The 16,677-nt window shown below is 38.9% G+C and overlaps 1 protein-coding gene across 1 annotated transcript in view; it reads right to left on the bottom strand.

Annotated features, from left to right (window-relative positions):
• LOC306895009 (leucine-rich repeat and fibronectin type-III domain-containing protein 2) overlaps positions 1–16,677 on the bottom strand; it is a 136,316-nt gene that overhangs the window by 67,930 nt on the left and 51,709 nt on the right. The window contains exon 2 of the mRNA XM_079457898.1: positions 12,381–12,518. The gene's annotated coding sequence lies outside the window, so the exon portion shown is untranslated. The remainder of the gene's footprint in view (positions 1–12,380; positions 12,519–16,677) is intronic.

Genomic DNA, 16,677 nt, shown 5'->3' with positions numbered 1-16,677 from the left:
TGGAAGTGCATTACACAAGATATCGTCCAAACCATGCAAGGGTGTCATGGACGTTAAATAAAATAAATAAACAACAACTCTTTTAAAGCACTATGACTGCAGACACAACATGACGAATTCCATGCAATATATGAAGATAGAAATAGCTCATTCTAAGGTAATAAAACACAACGCTTCATTATGTAAGCTCTTTATAAACCTCTGAAGGCATAGTCATGTGTATATATTATATTGCATTCAAAGTCATCCAAAAAAGTACACACAGTACCTTTAGGATCAATTTACTTTTGTATTTTTTTACCTGTGAGCTTATAAAGGTTGTTTGTGTTGTATTGTTAATTTGTCATAATTTTTGTTTAAATGAAATGTATTTTACAAAGGAATGTTCTACTAGTAACTCATTCTTTTGTACTTCTGAAGGTTTTTATAAGTTTTGAAAAACACGACTTTAGCTGAACTTGTTGGATGCAATTTTGAAAACATCTCTTTACTTGTCTGAACTTATTTGGAGTTTTGAGAACTTCACTTTAGTTGGCAGAACTTTCATTTAAAGTTTACTTCAGTTTCACTTATCCAAATAAGTAATTAAAACTTCTATGCAAAAAAGGAACAAAATATCATAAGTTGTCAACTAATGATTTTTTACAGTGCACATATATTTCGACCAAGGGCATTAAAAAGCCCTTTAGGCCTATAAGTGTGTATGTACTCAGACACGTCCTGTCTCTGTACACAGCAACATCGCCTGGCATGGATACTAGACCATATTTCCTGGATCCGTAAATGCAGACCATTTTGATAACGCTATTCAAGATTCTGGATTCAAGATTCTTTATTGTCACTATACAAGTACAGCGGAGCAGTCCAGTCTGTAGTTATCTAACATACTAAACAATAAATAAAAAAATACATAAAAGGAGAAAAAAAGCACATTATATAGATACAGTAGGTATTGAACAATTGGCACTGCATAGGTAAGTTGACATAATGTAGCATTTTGCAGTTGCACAGTGAAATCAGGTATTACACATTATGTAGATAGGATATTTCACAATATGCAGTAGTGTGGGTATTGCACACAATAAAGAGTTGTAGGAACAGGTACTGAGTAATGTAAATGGAAACTGAAGTAATGTAGAGCATAAACTTGGTAGTATGTTGTTATATTGAGTGTAATAATCTGAGAAATACAAGGATGAACCCTGTGGATAATTGGTGTATTCATTAGTTATTTGTGAGTGGATGTGTGCTAGCAGTGTTCAGTTCCCGTATGGCACTGGGGTAAAAGCTGTCTTTCACTCTATTGGTACATGCTGGGATGGATCTGGATCCTTTTCCAGATGGCAGTAATGTCCAGGGTGGTAAGGGTCCTTTAGGATGTTTGCTGCCCTTCTGAGCCAGTGTGCTGTGAAAAGTTATTTAAGGGTAGGTAGAGAGCAGCCAATGATTCTCTTTGCAGAGTTGATCACCCCCTGGAGGGCTTTCTTCTCTGCCTCTGAGCTGCTGGTGTACCATGTGGATATGCATTATGTTATTACGCTCTCGATGGAGTAGCGATAGAAGCACACAAGCTGCTGCTTTCGCAGGTGTTTCTTTATGTGGATCACCAGGAAGTAGAGTCTCTGTTGTGTCTTTTTGACTGCTGTCGAGGTGTTCTCCAGGTGAGATCCTCTGCAATTCGTGCCCAGAAATCTGAAAGTTGAGAAGCTATCTACACAGCCTCTGTTAATGTGCAGTGGTGTATGATCTGTGTTGCATTTCCGAAAGTCTATTTACATTTATGCATTTGGCAGATGCTTTTATTCAAAGCGACTCACATTGCATTATACTAAACATTTTTTGTTTCTAAGTTTGTGCAATCACCTGGGATCAAACCCACGACCATGGCATTGCTAGTGCTATGCTCTAATCACCGAGCTACAGGAAACTCTATATTAAGTTTGTTCAGAGATGTCTGTAGAACACAACACTCTTTACATAACACGTTTTTTGTAAAGGCCCAGAAAGTGTAACAACAACAGCTTATGTGGTGTTAAAAGATTATAGGTTTCAGGCAGACTTCCAAAAAATACTAAATACTGTTACAGTAGACCAAGAGCAAAAACAATTAATTACGACAGACATCCTTTAAAAACTATGAAAATATTACTTCTGGAGATCAAGCACTAAGTGTAATGTAAACTCTACTGCATCTACTTGTTGATGGAACGATCATTCGTCTCCATTGAACGGACACAGACTGCCAGGAACGAGCATTAAATGGAAAACGTGGAGGGGAATACGCGGACCTTTAGCGGTGTAATAAGAGAATGTTTTTAGAGGTGAATGATCTCTCGTACACTTTACTCTACAGTTCAGTTTTGCCTACCAGAGGGTGCCCCAGTCTGTGAGAGCAAATGGGCAGTGGCTCAAGCCACGGAGCCACCCTCCTGTTCACGCGTGTCCGGGAGTTTCAAAGGAGAAATAACTGAGAGAAGGATTATCCTTCTATTATATGAATTTAACATTGGGCTCAATGAGATGCTGCTCTCTTTGGGAGTCAGTCTTTAGTGGGGCCAGTTGATGAATTGCAATTTAAGTCACTTCTGTGTTGGGTTAACAAGTCCAACCGGAAGGTTGGTGCTTGACCACAACCTAAATTGTTTCAAGACGGCACTGTCAAAAGGACTTTACAACAACTGCTGTGGGATTTTTATGTTGGATTGCACAACAAAGAGTCCATGAGAGGCGCTAAATACAGCTTAAATGATTTTACAGGACATATTATTTTTACAGGTTTAAGTGCACCAGAGAACTGGGAAACAATAAGTAATGTGACAACGAGGTGAGTTGAAGAATTCCATGTTCAGATGTTTCACAGGCTCCTTGATAATAATGAACTTCCCCGATAGACATTTATACATATCTGAACTCGATATGGTGCTTATTTAGTCAAATTAGTCATTTGTAATTGGCAATGATTTTTTTGTTACAATGAAAGCTACTGAATTAAGCTAAAATATCATCAAAAAGAACTTCTACATTCAAATCTTACAGGCTTGAATTACATCAAGATGTACACAGAACTCATTTAGCAATTTTAATGAAATGCCACGGTATGTCTAAAAACCTGCATAACATGTTATTACAGTTTACTTGTAAGTGAATGGCATCTTTGATTTGAATCATATTATATATTTAATTAAATCTTTACACTGAGTTAAAGCAGTTCTGTGCTTGTCGTGGTTTCAGTCTTGTCTGGGTGTTTTCTGGCAGGGGAGGTGTGTCTATGTTTTGTCAGGCACGTGTGCTCCGTTGTTTGACTCATTGTCTACGTCACTCGCCCCGACCTTGTGTTTCCCCGTTAGGGCTTCCCCCTCACCAGTTATTCACCTTGTCATCATTCGCACCTGTTGCCCATTTTCCCCTTTTAGGTTGACTCGTTCCCGTAATCATTCCACACCGGCTACTGATTTCCACTCAGTAGATTTCCAATTATTACCCCTCTCTTTCACTCGTCCTTTGTCTGACCGTTGCATGTTTTCACACGAGTTCAGACTGACCTAGGTCTAGTGAGTCTAGCCTATAGTATCTTGCCATAGCCCTTGTCTTGTCTCAGTTTTTGTCTATTTAAGAGGTTATACCTCACTAGCATCGCTTGGTGCCTGTTCTTGTCATCCTTTGCTTACACCCCTCTTGTGTCCCCGGACCATTCTCTCGCCGCCCCCTACCGATCACCCTCGGACCTTGGATTGCACCATCAGCCTACCCACTCTCCCACCTCATGAGTACTCCTCCCTCTCTCATCTGCGGAGGTAGTGGGACTTTGTGCTGCGGACTCTGTCTCTCTGGCGGATACCTCTGGCTCTTTTACCTCTGAAAATTCCTTTGTTTTAGCACATTGAAGTTGTTTGTATGTATACTTGCTTTCAAAATGTTTGGATTCTTGAAAAACTGCATCATTATATTCTAGCATTTACATTAAAATAAGTAGTTTAATGTTAGATTTGATCAGCTTGTGTACTGGATATTCATTGACATCTCGTTTCAATACCCTGCTTGTTATCTGAATTTAAAGATGTGTGTCTAATCCTTTTCTCTGTAACCCAGGCAATTATAATAACCTGTGATTTATGACATGGTAATTATATGAGCTATTGATGCTTTGTTTTCAGATTAGCAACAGATATAATTTGCCTGCTTATAATATTTCTTATAATTGTGTTGCTACATTTATGGAATAGTTCAATGACAATTACGTTACCATTTTTAATTTCATACCTGTATAAATTACTTTTTTCTGATAAACTACCATGATAGTATGAAACATTAATTGGTAGTCAAAGATGCCCCAGAACTGTTTGTTTTCCAAAATTCTCATTTTGTGTTCAACAGAACATAATATATATATTTTTTCCCCCACTATGGTAGTGGATAATGAAAATTGCTTCAACAGAACAAGTACATTTATAAAGGCTTGAAACAACCTGAGGGTGAGTAAATGAAGTCAGAATTTACATTGTTGGGTGAACTATCCTCTTAATGTCCAAGTGCACAATTGGCAAAATAAGAAAATGTTATCCTTTGTTGTTATCACTCCATAATTTCCCATGCCACACTGTGAAATGTAATGCACATTCTTTCATACTGTAGGACACATAAAAAATGTACACTGTAAACATTTAACTTCAACTTCAGAAGATGTCTTATCATTCTTAGATAAATCTAATTGTTTTCATATAAAATAAAAAATCTAGTTTAGCCATTTTGTAAATCTATATATATAATTTATATATATATATATCACTATAAAATATAATTTAAATGCAAGTGACTAGATTTGATTTCAATTAAAAAATTTGAGACAGCTTTCAAAGCTTTTTTGAAATAGTATTGAAAATTGTCATTTCTGTCTACTAAAAGTACAACAGGAATATGTTAATGGTCTATTAATACTGATAGAGCACAGCTGGTCAAACATTTTTGATTTCCATGAATGTTTTTTATCAGAAATCTTCTAAGATCAACAATCACTTTACAAATGTGGCTGTAGTCTGTGCATAAAAAGTAAAAGCATCTACATCACTTCAACATACTGATTGCAAACATCATTGTACATATAAAAAACACTAAGAAGCTACAATTGGCAAATCAAATGACACTGAAGACAGTTTGTTATTTGTGTGAAAACCAGAACTCAGCAACATCAGTCTTAACACTGTAACTCAGCAGTTTTTCCACTATAATTTTCTGGAGTTTGCAGTGGAACTGTTGTCATTTGTCTGACAGGCGAGGGCACTTAATCCTATCTCAGGAGAGAAAGCCATGCCAGATGGCTGAGGAGAGTAACCGAGACCGTGGTCAGGTGGTGGACCGACATCCACTGACATACTGGCTGTTAACAGACAGCATGTGGCATGTAGGCAGTTGACTGGCAGGTCACCAGCTAATGGTTTACCTGACGTGCTAAACATTTAAACAGCCTGGACACAAACAGTCTCCAGGGGGGTTTCACAAAGCTGACAGAGATATACTTTATCTTGCCTTATGCAAGTGGAATGTACCCAATATTATTAGCGTAACATTGCTATTACAACTGCAAGTTGAAAATTGAAATGAATTGGGCAAAAAATACTCTAATAAATGTAATGAATGTCATTGGGTCGAAAAGATGTCACTATTAATTTCATACATTTATTAAATAATATTTGGTCGTTTGAGGCCTCACAATAAACTTACAATTAAAGGTAAATTAAATGTCACAATTATATAATGTTTAAATAATAGTTAATCTATAGAGCATTCTGGGTTTTTCATGTGTTTCTATGTGATTTTTAAGGTGCTCTGAGTGATTTATGTAATGGTTTATAGTATGTTTGTCATAATTCTGCTGCATCGTGTCATGTTTCTCTTAGTGTAGTGGCAGGATCATGACAGAACCTCATGTTTTGTGTGGAGAGAGTCAATTATTGTTCTTATGGCCTTCCATACTCTCTCTGCTGTCTCGTCTTTGTTCCCATCCTCTCGTTACCCTCGTTATTGATTAATGCCCTTCACCTGTTTCCCTCTTGATTTGCTCCCTTATTTAATGCCCTTGTGTCTTCTGTCTTCTGGTGGTTCATTGTGGTTTGTGTGGTGAGTTCCTGTGTTGTGTTAGTTTAGTTATTTGTAGTTTTTGTCAAGAGTTTATTCAAGTCTTGTTTATGTATAGTTAGTTTTAGTCCAGTTCTGTCTTGTCATAATATTACCATGTTTTGTTATGTTACCCCCACGTGGGTCTTTGTTTTATTATTTATTAAATATATGTTAACCCCTTACCCGCTGTCTGCACCTGGGTCCTCTCTCTGTGTCTCACCACTCGAGAATCATGACAATGTTGCTATGCAGTTGCCTGCTTATCCTGGCAGTTGTTAGGACGTTGTGGGTTGTTTGTAAGTGGTTGTTTACTGGTCCAAGTCAAAAGAGACCATCCCCAATTCTCTACGGTGTGCTCAACTTTAATGTAAGTCTTTTAATTTTTTTAATTTTATGCCAGAGCATAGACTTTGGGGTATAATTCGTATCCACAGAAAAAAACAACAGTACTGCTACAGTACTAAAAAAAGAAGATATTCAGAGCCTCAGAATCCAAAAACAGTGAAAAGATTATTGTGTCCAAAACTGCACACTGTGAAAGTAATCGGAAGTTTTCGGAAAACACTTATGACTAGCTAGTTAGTTTCTCAGACAATGCATCATACTGATTAAACAGCAAGTTTTGATGTTGTTTGGAAAAGGGTAGTAAGGTGATGACCCAACATGATAAGTAACAAAACTCAAAACTGTACAAAAAGATTGGTAGTAGGGTCTACTTTGTCAGTAAACAGATGAGTGAATGAATGCATGATCATCTCAGCCAGAAACAACATTTTTATATGACTAAATATATAGTGTATTAACCCCTGCAGAAAGTGATTTAGGTGGAGTTGAGAGTGGAAAAGTAAGATAAGCGTCACACTTATAGTTTAGTATGTGCTCAAAGTAAGCCTGCTGTCATAGCTCGATGCCCACGCATACGTCATAGAGTCGTATGACCCAGGCTAGTCTTAGTAGGAACATGTTCCACAAGAGCTTTCAAGATGATATCATTATAAATATAGCAGATCTCAGATGGCGATATGTACGGTCCTAAAAGAGGGGAGAAACATACTAATGAAGATATGTAGGTTTACAGCAGGGGTCTGCAAGTAAGTTTGCAAATTACAAATTCGCCGCTAGATGGCGGGGATAATTTAAGAAATTAATTGATGAAAAATGCAACTAGAATAGCCTAATTTTAAAATATAGTAATTATATAATTACATAATAGTTGTATAATAGCTAGATGGTGAGAGATAATGGTAATATCAAAAAGTCTAAAGAGAAAGTGGACAGCGAAAATAGGGCATACAAAGAGGAATGGAAAGACAACTATGCATTCATCCTACCTAGTTTTGTGAATGCAAAGCTGGTGTTATCTTATCTGCAACGAAGTTGTCGCTGTTTGCAAAGAATATAATATTAGACGGCACCACGAGACGAAGCACCTTCAAAGAAAGCTGAATTCGCTTTGTTATTGTTCACATGTTTGTGCTGAGGTCCCGTGTTATAAGCAAACGTTTCAATGCTTCACTGTTAGTTTTTTCATACCTCATGATGGCTATTTTAAAAGTGTGTCTAGCGATTGACAGACTCCTTTGAATATCTGTCAAAACTTTTAAAATGAAAAGCTCTCAATTCATTCAGGCAAATTCACTAAAGACATGATTGTGATGGATCTATTTCAGAACTAGCTGCGGGCCAACGGGCCGCCTACTGCCGACCCCTGATTTACAGTGTTCATGTATTAAGTTTGTGCAGCATCAAACTAAATCTCAGTAAGTAACGGCATATTCAGAATTTTATAATGTAATACTGTTGTAATGGATCTCATGATGAGGTTTAAAAAATGTATGATATAGTTGGTAATGTTCTACACTTTTAAAATGAATGTATTAACTTCAACACATTGTTTGATTTATCTTATTTAACACATTTTGTGTTGAAAATAACAAAACATTAATGTGTTGTTTTTAACTGTGATGTTTTAACTGTTTCTAGAAGTATAGTAGTTGTGATATTGCATTCATAAATGTTAACGTATGAGACCTTAAGATAAAGTTACTGAAATGTATGTAATTTGGCTGCTGTGGTATAATAGAACATGTGTATATGGTATCTGAACTGATAAACACCATTTCTAAATGACCTGTGTGAATCCATGCATAGTAATGAATGTCATCCTGAAGGACTGCCCTTTTATTTAGAAAAGCAGCCAACTTGTTTAATATGAAATAGGAGGCAAACCTGTAAACATTGAAGCTTCAAAAAGCTGTGTTTGGTAATGCTTGATAAAGGTCATGGAATGGCTTTCCCAACCCACACAATTAACCCACTTTCTCTGTAAGGCAGCAATCTGTTGGGAGGCAATTAAAGCCCACTGCTTCCTGTTGTGAGTCTTCTTAACACAACAATAACCTTGGATGTAATAACAACCGTAGTGTTAAAACGGTTTATTAACCCTTTTTTCTGAGGTTTCCAAAAGTAAAAACACCATTCCATGAAAATATAATGCCATGTACATATACAGCACAAATTTCATTGGTATTTTAACTATTCATATTTTGCCATTAATAAATAAATACATTTATAAATTAAATAACCCTCTCATAATAATACAGCATTGTGTAGTGCATTGCTTTTGCATAATAATACTGTATGCTCTATGGAGAATTTAACTAAGGGTGAGCAGTCTACTTTTAATGTGTGTATATGATCTGAAGATTCGCAAATAAGAAATTCAAAAGCAACTAAGGCCCTGATAGAGGATGGACCCACAACTGGAGAAAGTATGACGCCTAGAAGGGAAAGCCCCTTGGAAGCTACTAGGCCAACAACCATCACCTCCACCAGGACCACCACTAACATCGGCACATGGAATGTCAGAACCAGGTTTGAAACCGGCAAAACAGCTCAAAGTAGCAGCCGAGATGAGACGCTACAACCTAGATATTCTGGGAATCAGTGAGGCTAGGTGGACATTTCTGGAACGAAGAAACTAGCCACAGGGGAGCTGCTGCTGTTCTCAGGCCACGAGGAAGCAAACGCCACTCCACAGCCATGGAGTGGCCCTGATGTTGACAAAGATGGAGCAGAGAGCTCATTGGATGGGAGGCACATGGCCCACAGATCCTCACTGCCTGCTTCGCACAACGAACAGGAGGATCAACATGAATATCATCCAATGCTATGCTCCAACCAATGACAGCAAAGACAACGTCAAAGAGGATTTCTATAATAGGCTGCTGACCCTCATCCAGGCATGCCCAAGACGAAACATCATCGTCACCATGGGCGACTTCAATGCCAAATAATGGGAAAATAAGGCTTGGGAGAGATTTGCCAACCTAAGTGCCACTACCAACCTAGTCATAGGCGGGAGCTTCTTCCAACAAATGAATACATAAGGCTACCTGGGTGTCACCAGACCTGATGATGGAAAACCAGATCGGCCATGTATCCATCGGGAAAATGTACAGAAGATCCCTTGAAGATGTACGGGTCAGAAGGGGACCGTCCGACCACCATCTCCTGGGCGCCCGCAAGAAGCTCAAGCTGAGGCGGAACTGGACAGGGCAATCCAGTCAACGCCGGGGGTGTTTCGAAGCACACTCTCCAAAAAGGCCCGGATCCTGCGGCAGCGGATAAATAGAAAGACCATGGATAAAAAATAGCAGAGCATTAAAGAGGCAATAACATCAACATGTAAGAAAGTGCTAGGTAACAAGAAGCAGGGAGCAAAAAAATGGATCTCCGTGGGGACCTTGGAAAAAATCCAGGAGAGGAAAAGGAAGAAGGCAGAAATAAACAGCAGCCACACACATGCTAGAAAAGCCAAGGCCCAAGATCAGTATACAGAAGCAAACAGAATAGTAAAGCCGAGTATAAGAGCAGGCAAGAGAAATTAAATGGAGGCACTGGCAGCAGAGGCAGAAAAAGCGGCTCAAAATGGTAGCATGAGAGAGCTGTATATAAAAATCAAAAAGCTCTCAGGTCTATCCCCTATTTCAAAACATCTGGGAGGAGGAAGACATTCCAACAGAGTGGAACGAGGGCTATCTCGTCAAGCTCCCAAAGAAGGGTGATCTTAGTTTCTGCTCCAACTACAGGAAGATAACACTGCTGTCAACCCCAGGCAAGATATTCAATAGAGTCCTCCTAAACACGTTAAAAGATGCGGTCGACCCACACCTCAGAGACCAACATGCTGGCTTCAGGAAGAGTAGATCCTGCACTGACCAGATAACAACTCTGCAGATTATCCTGGAACAGTTGTTGGAGTGGAACATACCTCTCTATGTCAACTTTATTGACTATGAGAAGGCATTTGACAGCGTGGATAGGCAGACCACCTGGAGTCTGTTGAGACACTTTGGGATAGCAGCAAAGATCACTAACATCATCAGGAACTCATATGAGGGAATGACCTGCAGAGTGGTACATGACCAGCAGCTTACCGATGCCTTCGAAGTACGGACAGGGGTGAGACAAGGATGCCTATTGTCATTCCTTCCTTTTCCTGTTGGCATAAGAATGGGTAATGAAGACATCAATTGCCCAGAAGAGGAATGGCATCCAATGGACATCTTGGACACAATTGGATGACCTAAATTTTGCTGATGACCTGGCATTTCTTTCCCACGCCCAGCAACAAATGCAGAAGAAGACCAATATCATCGCAACTCATTCAGTAAGCCTTCGACTCATTATACACAAAGGGAAGAGCAAGATCCTCAAAGTCAACAATAACGACACGGCCCCCATCAGGCTAGAAGGAGAAGCACTAGAGGAAGTGGAAAGCTTCACCTATCTTGGCAGCGTAGTTGGGAAAGACAGAGGCGGATGTGAAGGTGTGGATTGGAAAGGCAAGGGCAGCTTTACACCAGCTGAAGAAAGTCTGGGGATCCTCTGAGTTGCCCAGGAACACCAAGATCGGGATCTTTAACTACATGATAAAGGCTGTTCTATCGTACAGTGCAGAGACCTGGAGAACACCAGTCACTACCATGAAGAAAATCCAGTCCTTTATTAACACCTGTCTCATATGAATCCTAAGGGTACACTGGCCGAACACCATCAGTAACCTGGAGCTCTGACAGCGAACAGGATAGCAGCCTATTGAGGAAGAGATCTTCCAAAGACGCTGGAGATGGGTTGGCCATACCCTTTGCAAGCCTGCATCAAGCACAGCAAGACACGCCCTCTTTTGGAACCCACAAGGGAAAAGGAAGAGAGGCCAAGGAAGAGCTGGTGCCGCAACCTGGATGCAGATGTGAAGAGGTCTGGCCACACGCCTACCGCCCAACTTTGGACATAGGCCACGAACAAGGGCTCTCCAGTCGTCCCGGTCCTGGGCCAACTTCTCTAACTGTCCCCATGACCGGGACGACTGGAGAGCCCTTGTTCGTGGCCTATGCCCAAAGTTCGGCGGTAGGCGTAAGTAAGTAAGTAACCAGAAACAATGCAGGTGCAAGCGACTGTATTTTTACCACAGCTGTAGCCCTTACCGCTTCTGTGGGTATTATTATTATTATTCTAAACCAAAGGGAGTCTATGGAAGCCCTTTGAACCATACGTAATAAAATGATGAAATCTGGCACACTGGTAGTGGTGGTGCTCAACAGTCATGTGACCAACTATAGGGTCTCTGGCACTCACTCAATAGCGTCACCAACAGTTCAAATATTCACTTTTGTATCTAGAGAAAATCGACTTTGTGCATGCCATTCCACTCGTCATGCTCATTACATTCCATGCCTTACATTAAGATTTAGAAAAGAACAGTATTGAGTATTTTCTCCTAAAATGTGTATGTACAGTATGTCTCTGTACTGCAGCTGGACAGCTTAATCAACAACAACTGATAAAAAGAAATGATGTTGTCTGCACAAATTGCAGGTTGTGGCTCCCACACATGCACATTACTAACACAGATTTCATTTAAGATTATTTTGCTATCACATTGTTACACGGTTAAAGAACTGTTGTGGTAGTATTCATTTAGAATCACATTAATGACTGAAATAAACCTCATAATTTTCACAAAGTTTCTTTCACAAAAAAAGGCATTTGCTCTGATGTGCTCAAAGAAACTGAAATTCTAATCTTAATCTGTAGTCATAGACATTTTAATTCCTGGCATTTTGGATGCTAGTGTTTACACTGACAACAGTCACTTGCTGGAAAATAGGGCAGGAGTCCAATATCGTTTTCTAACATGAGTTGAACAACAAGCAGAATTACACATTGCTGCAGGAGAAACGCAGTTTGGTTTGTTTACTGACCTTCCCGTCTCCCAGGTGGCAACATACAATCAGAGATGTCTGTCTCTCTCCATCCACTCTCTGAGAACTGGGGCAAGGTGACTTCTCTTCCAGCACTCTGCTAAAATAGTATTCCACCTCATTGGGTCACTGTTTCACCTGCAAGACAGATAAAATACACTCATCTTTCTCTCAACAGGTGTTTAGAAAGCTGTGTCCAATATGTAGACTATGGGTAGTTGACAGACTAATACGCAGGTTGTTGGTGTGATGGTGTGGAAAATGTGTGTCTCGTCTGGTGTTGCATTGCGCCAGGTTTATAATAAAGCCCTGTCTTTCTTACACATGTACTGCTCCAAGTACGTTTTATCATGGTAGGTTTTGAAATAGAAATGGAAACTTGGCCTTATTTTTTGAAATAATTCCAATACCTGCCATACTGGTAAATAAAGTCAACTTTATTGATAAAGTGCTTTTTACAATTTTTTATTGTTACAAAGCAGCTGTACATACAACATATTGACTATAAGCAAAACGTTTAAAGTTATACAAGTAAAAACAAAAAATGGTGAAAACACAGAAGACAGACACATACACACCGCTTCAAACACACCCACATAGAAAACACAGCCTCACAACTCCACACATAGACAATATGCACACATACTGACACACACACACGGAAATGCACATACCCACGCACACGCAAACACAGGCACGCACACACAGACACTTACAGTGGTTATCACAGAGAAGCACACATTTAAGATTAAAAATGTTTTAAGGTAAATCAACTTATTGTTAACATATCTGCTGCCATATCAAAACCAAACTGATATTTAATGCATCTAAATTCTGATTTGTTTGTAGTAATTAGTCCATAGTACGGCGGTTTTGTAATGTACACAGCCACAAAATTAAAACTACATATATTATGTAGGCCCTCCTATGCTGCAAAAACAGCTCTAATTTGTTGACGCATGGAATCCACAAGACTTGCGAACATGTCCTGTTTTATTTGGAACCAAGACATTAGCATCAAATCCTTTAAGTCCTTCAAGTTATTAAGTGGAGCCTCCATGGATCTGTTTTGTTGGTCCAGCAGTATAGCAGGATACATTAACCTAGACCAAAACACTTAACCAGCATGCCTTTTTCCCACTGGTCCATTTACTTCATATGAAAAAAAAGCAATTCCTCAGACCAGTCCACTGTCTTTCATTGCCTCATCATCCATTAAGTGTTTATTATTGTTGCCTGGGGCGCAGGAGAAGGGAAGGACCAAACTGTGAGTAAAAGCCCAGATAGTAAAACCAGATTTCCTGATTTTGGACCACCACTTCTGGCTAGCTGTCAGGCCACTATCATATTTTAAACTTGTCTGGTCTTTAATGAAATAATATTGATTATTGTTACAATTCGAAATAAGAAGTATATGAATTATCAAAACTTAGGGATGAGCAAAATGCTAGCAGAATGCCAGATTGTCCCCTTCAGAACGTTAACACATTTCTACTTTTATCATTTTTGATTCAGTTATTTAACACTTTTTGTGTTAAAATGGGCTGTCATTGATTTTTGAGAACAGCTGACCTCTCTCAAAATAACAAATGCACTCTGCAAAATAGCCATGACACTGAACGTGTGTTTATCACAGCAGAGACCAAGCAAAATAAAAATGAAAATGAAAAACAAGCAAATATGACATAGAGCACGGGCGCAGAGGAGATTTTTAACTGCGGGGGACAAAGCTGTTAGCAAATTATTTAATCTCAGTTAGTTAGTAAATTATAATTTAGTTAGTAAATTAGTTTGCACCATTTGGGCTAATGGTTTGCACTAAAATGAACTGTGTTAATTTGCTATGCCTCTGTCCACTCACCTAATAGTCATGCTCTCCAAGTTTTACTGTGTTTGCTAAGTGCAAGACTAATCTGCCACATCTGGGAAAAGTCAACAGGCATATAGGATACTTAAATATTTTGGATTTTGAAAAGACTAGGTTATGCAGTCCCTCTATTTCAGTTCACCAACTCATCAAAATCATAGACGATGATCACTTGATCACTATGGTTACCACAACTGCAGGCACAATTGAAGCAGCTAACAGCTTGTCATAGGACTCATGGGGCGGGGTCAGGAGTCGTAGCAGGCTAGCAGCAGAGTGATGGGAACACTGGCTCTTTTCAAAGATTTGGGTCGGCTCCCTTTGAAGTGCTGGCTCTAACGGCTCCCAAATCTTTATTTAGTATCACCTTTTATTTCAGCCCAATTTAACAATTGTGAATGCTTTGTGTAGGCCTATTATTAAGCATTTTTTATAATGTTTTCCTAAGACTTATTTTTTTGTTACAAAAAAATACACAATTCCTAATATTTAACATTTTTGATAAAACTTCAGTTGAACAGTTGAACACAGAACCACAGCAAACAAATCAAATACATGCAAAAGTCTTAACATTAAAGTGTCTTAACACCCAAAAATTAAGTTTCTGTCATCATTTGCTCGCCCTAATGCCATTTCATACCTGTATAAATTACTTCCGATTTTTGTCACCGTTCATGGGGAGAGTGAGGGGGACAGATCGGAATCTAAGGGGTTATATCCCACTCGTCCCCAGTGCCATATATAAGCAGCACACCAGTTCTTATAAGCAATGACATTTAAAACTGCTCCATTACTACAGCTAATATTACAGAAACAGCAAATACAATGGTGCCAATGGTACTCGCATACTGTTTAGAATCAAGGCAACCTCAGCGTAAATTTTTAGACGCTATGCAACGTCTCCAAAGCTGGAAATCCTCCATAGTATCCTAACTTATCTCCGTGGGAGTCCATTCCCATAGTATTATCGCGGGTCCTAACGTATCTCTGTCGATCGGCAAGTCTCAGCTCTCTTCTGGTTGTTTTATAGTCCTGTTTTTACACAAATAATACTTTTGGCTTATATAATCGGCTAATATGTCTTCTTCCAGAGTCATTCTATAAATGTCCCACTGGTCCAGGGTTGCCAGGTCCTAGAAATATTTCAGGCCAATGACCCCTCAAAACCTGCCCAAATTGAACAAAAACTTTGTCAGAATTTTTCTGATGTTAACAACTGCAAAAAAAAGTATTCTATTGCAATATTAAATGGCTTATTTGAAGGGTTTTACTATTTATTTGTAGACTTTTGTAACAGTTCAGAGATGATAAACGATGCCACAGTGGTAAAGTGAAAGGTTTAACAATAAAAAAATTTGACCAAAATAGGGAAAACCAAGGGAACCCCAGTACAATCCACAAACATCCGAAATACAACAAGACCAGACACAAAACACTGGCTAAAGGGAGAACATATAGTGTCAGGTTGATGAGGTGCAGGTGAAAGTCATTAGCATTTGGGCGAGCTGAAAGAATCAATATGGCCAGAGGAGTGCAGGTGCAAGGCATTATGGGTGATGTAGTTTGAGAGTTGTTACAACTGTGTACGAATCTGTCTTTTAAAATGTGCCCTCCCCCTTTTTTCTTTAGCCAGAGGGTCTGAAATAGTTTTTGGCATACCCTTCTAAACCCATAAAAAAGATCCTGTCCTCGAGGGTTCTTTTCAGAAATGCAGGAGGAACGTGTTTATCTACGTAAGACAAAAAAAAGAAATAAGCATGTTTAAATGTTAAATGTAATTTTCAGTCATTCTAGACTGCTCTTCTCACCCGTCGGACATTAGAATAGTCTTTAATTAAGCAATCATGTGATATTTTGGCAGCTGGAAGAATCAACTGATCTACAGTCACGTGTGAATTATTTTATTGTGCAACTCGATATATGCACCATAGTGCGAAACATAGGTACACAGTACAAACTACTACAACTATTTGTCCCCTTCTTCTGAACTCCCGCGCCCCTCTGTACAGTACCTAGCGGACGCTCCCCACACTTCCGTGAACGGTCCTTGAGTTGCCAGGTATTCATTCAGAGTATGCACATTAGGAAACTCATCAATTACCCTTTATGCTTATAATATAAATTAACATTTTGATGGTCACTGTAGATTATGCAGATCACTTAAAAAACTAGTATTTTTTTAATAATGTTATATTTTCACAGAACATTCATTGCATTAGTATGTTTGGAAAAGTAAATAAAAAACATGGCCTTACTTGTGTCACAATGATATAGCCTGTTATTAAATGAATGTGATCTTATTTATTTTATTCTTGGACAGACATGACATATATGAGATATGGTTTCGGATGGCTCCCCTTTGAACTCTTTGAACATGCCTCTTTCATCTTTGGACATAAACTAGTCCCATTTTGATCTTGTCATCTTAAT

The sequence above is a fragment of the Barbatula barbatula genome (assembly GCF_947034865.1).
Source record: "Barbatula barbatula genome assembly, chromosome: 6".
Lineage (NCBI taxonomy): Eukaryota > Metazoa > Chordata > Actinopteri > Cypriniformes > Nemacheilidae > Barbatula > Barbatula barbatula.
Note: the sequence above shows the minus strand (reverse complement) of the source record. Positions and strands in the feature narration are given on the sequence as shown.